Source organism: Vitis vinifera, chromosome 8 (genome assembly GCF_030704535.1).
Source record: "Vitis vinifera cultivar Pinot Noir 40024 chromosome 8, ASM3070453v1".
In the NCBI taxonomy this organism is placed as follows: Eukaryota; Viridiplantae; Streptophyta; class Magnoliopsida; order Vitales; family Vitaceae; genus Vitis; species Vitis vinifera.
In genome coordinates, this window is record NC_081812.1 from 11,759,056 (window position 1) to 11,768,194 (window position 9,139).

Here is a 9,139-nt window from a genome sequence, read left to right on the forward strand (position 1 = left end):
AATTTGTGATTTAAAAAAAAAACTAAAAAATTACTTATGAACTTATACATACATATATATATATATATATATATATATATACTAAACATAAGAAAACTTTCATATTTTTTTAATATCAAATATTAGAATTCAATATAATTTTTATTTAATCAAATATATAAGGTTGAAAATAATATATATATATATATATATATATATATATTATTCTATTTATTTTACAAACTAAATAAACATCACATAACATTTCTTATTATGTATAGTAAATTAAGATATGATCTCTATCGAATATAATATTTAAGGATATACTAATAATTTTTAGCATATCCCATCAATCAAATATAATCTAAAATTTGAAATGATCATCTACTTAAAAATAAATAAATAAATTATTCAAGATGATTATTTTACTCCAAGTCTTTTAAAAAAATTTCCTTTTCCATCATGTGATAAGACTTATTAAAACAATCTACATTTCTGGTCCCTTATTAAATTTGACCACCTCTTACATAATTTTCTCTTAATAATATTAATTAAAAATAATAATACCCCTTATACATGTCTTATAGTTGTGTTTGGAAATAAAAATAATAAGTTTCAAAAAAAAAAAAAAAAAACTAAACCAAACAAATATAGTCTAAAAGAATATATTTCAAGATATATTCACTTCTTACCTGGCATGACTTCACACTAATTTCAAGATATAAAAGAATATTTTTGTCTCTCACACGTCATCGACTCTGCTCTAATTTTTAGCTTTTGCCTCGTCTTGAGAAATCCAAAACACATGATTCTCAAGAATAGGATGACTAATTCTGATAAACTTTGACGACTTGATTTGAATTGAAAATAAGGTAGTAACAGCCAACAGAGTTTGAAGCAGTCATCCGGCGGCTCCTCCAGTCGGCAAAAAGGCGTGTGGATGGATATACACACTAACCAAACGGGTCCATTTTGGTACGACTCTTTCAGTCCACCCTGCATCACTACACACGTGTCGACATCTTATAATTGGGGACCTAATCCTTCCCTGCACGTTGTGTATAAATACCAAATACACTCTGAACCCGATTGAGCTCACGTGGCTGAAAATTGAAAATCGGAAATTCCCTTAATTGAGAGCAGGTTTTTCTTTATTCAATTTCCAATGGCAGTGATAAGCAGAAAAAGGCTTGAATTGGCTGCGAGGAAGCTAAGATCAAGAAGTAGTTGCAGAGTCCCTCATGGGTATGTTCCAATGTATGTGGGAGAAGAGCATAAACTGTACGAGGTTCCGGTGGAGTGCCTATCTTCTGTAATGTTACAAGCTTTGCTGATTCAGTTCGAGGAGGAAATCCCAGCAAATGGACCCATTGCGTTGTCTTGTTCTCTGCAGATGTTTGAGTGGGTGATGGGTGTCGCCATGGCTGAGAAGACTGGCCACGAGTTGTTAAGAATTCTTGTCAATATTGCGGACTTAGGTTTACGTTAATTGTGGATATGGTTTAATCTATGTATGAATAAGTCAGATTGTTACATTCTTTGATTTCATTCAATTGTATGAAGGCTTGTGAGGCTTCATTTCAAAAGGGCATCCGTGAGAGAGGCCAAGAAGAAGAGGTGTATTTCGTGTCAAAATGCGTTTAATGTAAGAATTGTTTCTAACTCGTGAGAACTATTTGTTTGTGTCATATGTAAGATGCTTAGAATCTCAACTTGAGAATGATTCACATGCTTCTAGAATTCAATGATTCACATGCATGAATTATGTTCCAATGGAGCACTAGAGGAAGTTTCTCTTCATACGCCGCCTCTCACACGTGTTTAGACTATATAGAGGTGAATGAAGGGTAAAATAAAAAATAAATAAAAGAAAAAAAGCCTTTATAAGATTCCGTTTGGCAGGTTTTAGAAACCATTCTTAGTCTAATTTTTTTAAAAAAAAAATTAGGTATTTGGTAAAATTTAGGAAATACTTTAATGTTATGTTTGGTTCTAAAAAATATGAGGAAAAATACTAAAAAGAAAAAATAAAGAAGAAAAGTTGAAGTAAAGAAAAAGTGAAGATAAATAAAAAATAAATTTAAAATTAATAAATTATTTTATATGGTACTTCAACTCATTTTACTTATTTTTTTATTCTATATAAAAGTAAAATAATTTTAAAATGTATAAATTTCTATCTAATTTTAATTATATTTTATTTTCTTTCTTATTTTTCATATTAAAACTAAACACGGGAAAATTTTTTTTCTTAATATATTTTTTTTCTTAATTTTTTTTTGGAAACTAAACATAGCCCTAAAAATTAGTAAAATTTAGGAAATACTTTTAAAAATCTAAAAAATCACTTATGGTATTAAAATTCCATGTAAAATTTTCTAAAAACACATAAAAGGATTCGTATCAAAATAAGGTGTCAAAGCTATTTTAGTTTATAAAATGTCTTAATTATCTTAAAGTTACAACATGATTTTTTTTAACATATTTTAATTATTTTTTGTTATTTTAAAGTATTATAAATAAAAATCATTTTTAAGAAATATTTGAAATTATAGACAAAGGGTTTAGCACTTGAATTATTCTAGAAAATATAAGAAAATTATTCTAAAAAAAGAAATGTTTTTTAAAACTGTTTTTTCTTACTATTATTTTAGAAAACATTAACATATATATATATATATATATATATATATATTCTCAAAGAAGCAAGTATTTTTTAAAAACTATTTTTGGACCATTGTTCTAGAAAGGTCCCCAAAGCAATATTACAATTCCATACTTAGAGTGACATGGTTAAAATAGCAATCCACACTAAAAACAATTTTTTTCCACAACTAATTTTGTGACCAGAAACTAAATTGAAATAAAATTTTATTTTTAAAAAAATGGGAAGGATTTTCTTACCACAAAGTAGAAAAATAGTTTTCTCACTTCTTGTAACCTTTACTCTCATTTGAAAACCCCCTTAAGCCCCACCACCAAAATGAAAAAAGAAAAGAAGGAAACTTGAATAAAAAGAGCAAAAATAGTGAATTTTCTCTCCCATTTAGTTTTTTTAGAGTATTTTCAAATTTATTACTACATCCTCCTTATTTTTATAGAACGACATTAAAGAATAATAATAAGAGAATTTATATTTATATTCATCTAATCACTCTACACATTCGTCCTATTTACACATATAATCAATTTATATTTTATTATTGACAAATGATATATTAATGTCTTTAATAAAATAATTTTATATATGATTAGTTATTATAATACAAATAAATATTATAATTATCGAATTGATTATAATAATTAAAATAAATGATAATTATAATAATAAATAATCAAGAGATAAAATCAAAATAAAATTATTCAACCCCAACCCTATAAATGAGTTCCTCTTATTTTCAAAGCACACTAAGAAAGATCAAAGAAAATTTAGACAACTCCCAAAGATTTTTCTTGGAAACTCAAGATTTCTTGAAAATTTTAAGAAAATTCATTCCTTTTGAATTTTCTTGAAGAGTTGAAAAAGATTTGAAGATTTTTCGAAAAAATAAAAACTTAAAAGATTTCTTCTCGTCGAAAGACTTCATGATGTATTGTTTGTTAACAAAATCTCTTTTGATTCAAAAACTAAGCATTGAATTGCTTAAAATGTGTTTTTGCCCTTATAAAAAGAATCAGAGGGCATTCTAGAAATTATTCCTTTAACTTTCAAATTTGTAGTTTTATCCACAATTTCTTTATTTGAGAAAAATTTATGTTTACAATCACATCCACCTAAAAATTTTTAATATACATAAAATACTCTTCACATTACTCTCTTCCTCGTTCTTCTTTCTTTTTCTCTCAAACTTTTTCTTCTTGATAACAAACACAAAAGGGAAATAATTTCTTTGAAGTTTATTTGTAACAAAAACGCATTTGAGACAAGTTCAAAAACTAATTTCAACCTCTTCATATATTTTTAATCACACATTAGCATTATATTTCTACTACATGAATATATTTTAGAGCTTATAATTTATGTAAATTTTGACAAAAAATTATTATAAAAATAGTTAAAATATGATTAAGGTAAAATTGGAAGAAAAGTGAAAAAAAAAAAATCGATTTTCATGGTGTTTTAGAGGTGTAGAGCCTCCAATAACTTAAGTAAGTCTTTTTAAAATATTTTGAAATGAGTTTATAAAGAATTTAGTTCGAGGTTTTAATCGAAAACAAAAGCTCATTCTTGTTTTTATAAAAATAATCATTTTAAACTTTAAAAATGATAAAAAAGAGTCTCTATCTTTTAGTGCATGAAAAACAATTTAGGCTTGAGCACACCAACAAATATCATTTATAATTTTTCTTAGTTCACTTCAAGTCTTCATGGTATTGATCTTTTTCCATTGGTTATTTGAACTTTTTTTAAAAAAAAAAATTTCTCCTTAATAAACCTGAAAACACTTAACTTGATTTGAATCATTAATACATTAACATTGTTTTATAATAATCAAAACTCAATTAGAAAAACCCTTAGATTAACACATCTTCATACGTATAGTTCCAAATGCCCTTGATACCCGGAAGTATAACTCCAAACAATATTAATTTTAAGGGTATTTTGGTTATTTCAAGAGTTATTTTGTCCCAATATTTTTTTAAATTCAGATGGATGTATATAAATATCATGTGGATGCAAATATAAACATTATAATAATAATAATAATAATGTCTAGTGGTGTCTAAAATTACTCACTTTAAATTAATTAATTTCTTATTTTTAATTACTTGACTGAATGTTCCATTTGATGTTATAAAATTTATGATTTAAGGAGAATTTTAATTGATCACGAAATTTCGGAAAAAAATTTACCTAAGTTGTACTAAAAAAAATCTTTAGTTACTACAATCTAGTATAGTACTCCTATTTTACATTAATATTTTTAGTTTTTAATTTTTTTTCCAGGTTTTACCATACAATCTTTAATACAATTACAAGAGTTATTCTTAGTTATTTACTAATCATATAAATTGATGGTACTTATATATTATTATTTTTTTACTTTCTTAATTATTTTTAATTTAGTAGTGATTTTTAATTATTTTTAAATTGTATTAACAATTTTTAATATAAAAAAATCCCACCAAAAATTCCGGATGTTACACAAAATGGCCTTAACCTAAATCTAGCATCTATATAGAAATTTCAATTTTTTTAAAATAATATTTCCCTTTTTTTTCCTTTTTCTTATCCAGAAAATCTAAATTTTCCAATCATATTTTCTTTTCATTTAGCAATTTTTTTAAAATGATATTACTTCATTGATGGTTAAATTCTCTAAAGCTATGTTTGGTTCTTAAAAAAATTGAAGAAAAAAAAATGAGAAAAAGAAAATAGATAGAAAATTTTTAAAAATTAAAGAAAAATAAAAATAAAGTTCAAATTAATAAATTATTTATTTGTATTACTTTAATTTAATTTTTTTATATACAAATTAAATAATTTAAAAATACATCATTTTTCACTTAATTTTTATTATATTTTATTTTCTTTCATAGTTTTTATAATAAAACCAAACATGAAAAAATTACTTTTTTAAATCCTATATATGTGCGTGTGTGAGAGGTTAAAGATCAATATTTGGGTATTTCATATGTTCCTTTTTATATTGATTTTTATTTTTTTTAAATAAAATTAAAAAAAAAAAAGGTGCCAAAATCACTCTTTAATTTAAGGAATAAAGATTTGTGTTGATAGCCAACAAAAAAGATCTGAATATCCTTTTGGCAACTCAACCAAGCTGTTATTAACTTGTTATTGTGAGATAACTCTAATTTATGATCCCGAATTTTAAGACTTAATTTTAGAATAATAAAAAATTTAATCACGTGGGCGACTTAATGCGTGCTTGTATTTCATTGTATAAGCGGTGTTTGATGAGACCTAAATTTTGATTACAATCTAATTAGAAAAAAAATTTAATCAAGAATTTGCAATATGGATAATAAGGATATGGATGAAATAAGAAACTTGTTTCTAAATTCTTCTTATAAAACAATAGGAAATCTAATTCAATTATAAGTCTTATTCTTCTTTTCTTTGCCTATAAATATAGACTTAAAGAATATCAGAATTATTTAGATTATGTTTGGTTCTCGGAAAGTATCAAAAGAAGAAAAAATTTATTTTCTTCTATTTTTTTCTTTCTCTTGCATTTTTTCTTATATTTTTCGAGAATCAAACATAATAATAGATTTTTATTTTAGAATTTTTTTTTCAAATATGAAGATGCTAAAAAAACTTAAATCCTTGGTAAAAATGTCAAATAGAAAAGAGAGAAATAATGAAAAAATAGTGAAGAAGATGAAGGTCCCACGTGGATGTTTTCCTGTATATGTTGGAGAAAAAAGGGAGCGATGTATAATTCCAATTAAGTATCTCAATTCAATAATGTTACAAGCATTGCTTAATCAATTTGAAGATGAAAATCAAACATCCGGACAACCCATCACGCTAAGTTGCTCAAGAGAGATGTTCAAGTCGATTTGCAATCTCATCAAGGAAGATGATTGGCCTACAAAGATGTATCACCCTATGTTGTTCGATGAGTCCTCATTGGATTGAATTTTTTCTTTTTTCTTTTTAGTTAATTTAATTGTATATGAATTAACAAATTTGATATTTTATCTTTATATTTTTTGCATCTTGTTTAAGAATTTGATACATTTTTGTTATGTTCATGATAATAATATTTATGGTAATTGAATTTTCTTGTAAACAAGATTTCCTTTTCTTTACACTTGAAACATGTAAGGTCAAGAGAGAAGACTATTAGTAGTGGAATATAAAATAAAGTGTTTTTTTTTTCACACAAGGTCTTATAAAGAGAAGGAAAATTTTCATGAAAATTTGTTTTATTTTCATAATTTAAAATTTTATTTTTTTATTTTTTAATATTCTAAACCTAACATGGATTCTTTATCTATCAATAGCTGATATTCTTCCTTTCATAACCAATCTTTATTTTCATTGAACAAGTTCTTTCTTTTTTTGCTTGATTTCTTTGGTAGATTGGAAATTTAGAACCGAAAATGAAATGGGCTTGGCCCATTGGAAATCTACTCATCAGGCCCATTAGGTTAAAGCTTGAGAATTTATGGGCCTATGTAACTTTAAGTGTTCATGTATAGTGACAAGAGACCCAAGTCCCTAGGTTCAGTGAAAGCGGTCTCAAATTCACTCTTAAAAATTCCAATTCTAATCCATAGACTATATAATCTATTAGCCCAAAAGTAAACCAACTGTTGGACAATCAAAATGAGTCATGAGAACCTCTACACGCCCAGGCTCGGTTCTCTATAGGAAATTAATGAGCCACAATTATTATTAATATATATATATATATATATATTTTCTATTTTAGAGATCAAAGTGGTGAGCCATTGATTACATGCTTAAAGAGCAATCAAAAAGAAAAAGAAAAAGAAAAAAATGTGGGTTCCTGAAAGGCATACTGGTCCCAGCCAGGGAGTATAAAAAAATGGCAAGGCATTAAATCATAGTGTAGTTTCAACTCAGGGTTGTGTTAAAAGATTAAAAATAAAGAGAGACAAGGGCCGTGTTAGGGGGAAAAGATGACTAGGGAGAGCATTTTGCTCCACAAGTGGAGGAAGGCCTAATCATGTGATGCTACATTTTTTAATTACTTTCGCTATTCTTCCCCTATTCAATTAACTTATTCCCCACTCATAATTGGTTGTCTTTGTCACTTACAACTTACTACCCCTAAACGTTATCCAAATGTAATTATAATTCTCCCAAAATCCTAGTCACCTTCAAATGCATGTACATTGACCTCCATCCCCAACGCGACAAAATTTGTAAACATAAAAAAATATATAACATCATACTTTGGTTTAACTTACTTTTAAGTTAATTTTGTTAAATTAATAATTTTCTTAAAATTTAAACTTCCAAGATTTATCATTTATGTACTCACTTCTTTTATGTGCGATCTCATACTTGTACATGAAAAAATAGATCAAATTTAGATTCATATTCAATAAACAGATAAATAAGAAAATTGTAAATTGCGGAAAAAGGGATCAACCCCAAAATCTCCTATTAAATTGAGTTGTGATATAGCGTTAAATCATCAATTATTCTAAAAGTTTAAACTTATAACATTTGTGTTTAATATGCATATCACGTTTTTTAACAAATTTGATAATTGATAATCTTTGCTTTAAATTAAATTAGATAAATTTATTTATTTATTGGGGGAAGTAACATGGCAGGTGGTTGGATTAATATAAGGTAGGTTGGAAATGGAGGAAAGTACGAATTGTTTTCAGGGAATTGAGGTTGTATGACATGAAATGGTGTAAACATATGATTTTTAAAAAGATAAGAAATTTTAAATGCATTAGAAACTAGGCACTGAGGTGGAAATGAAGTTGAACTGTAAAAATAATAACAGTATGGGAAAAGATAATAATTTATGTTTAATACTTTCACGATTTCTCATGTGCAGTGCTTACTAAAAATAGCATGCCTTGCATTTTAAAACGTGGTTTAGTTTTTAATTAGAATAATAATGATACTAATTGTCTTCTCAAGCAACCAGTGGCTGCTGTTGAAGGTCATGAATCAAGACACTGCAGCCCACCCTCGTACAAATCAAAACAGCAACCTAGCTGCAGTGTGCCACTAAATTAACATCCTCGATCTTGCTATTACTTGCTCATGAGACAGTACGAACCATTAAAATATGGCAGTAAAAAAGAAAAAAAGAGAGGGAGGGAGAGGGGATGAATCCATTTCTCATTCAACTGTTTGAGGGCATATGCCGGGATTTTGGTTGGTCCGATGCGGCATCCTTGCAGAGATGGAAGGGGTGTGAGCGATTGGTGCGAAGTGGAGTGAGTTTGGCCAGGGATAAACTAAGGCATATTGGCGTCAACCAGAGGTTGCAGGGGTCAATGGGACATTAAAGCTTGGTGGCCCATTGCCCATACGAAAGGGCCTTCACGTCTCTTCAACCCACCTTAACTTCTGGGTTTTGTGTTTTTCAATAAAAATCATTAAGGGGTTAAGATTTATTTATTTCGAAAGTGAAAAAGAGTAGGGTGATGTGACGTGGTTTAAGACAGGCTTGCCTGCCTGCACTAGAACTAA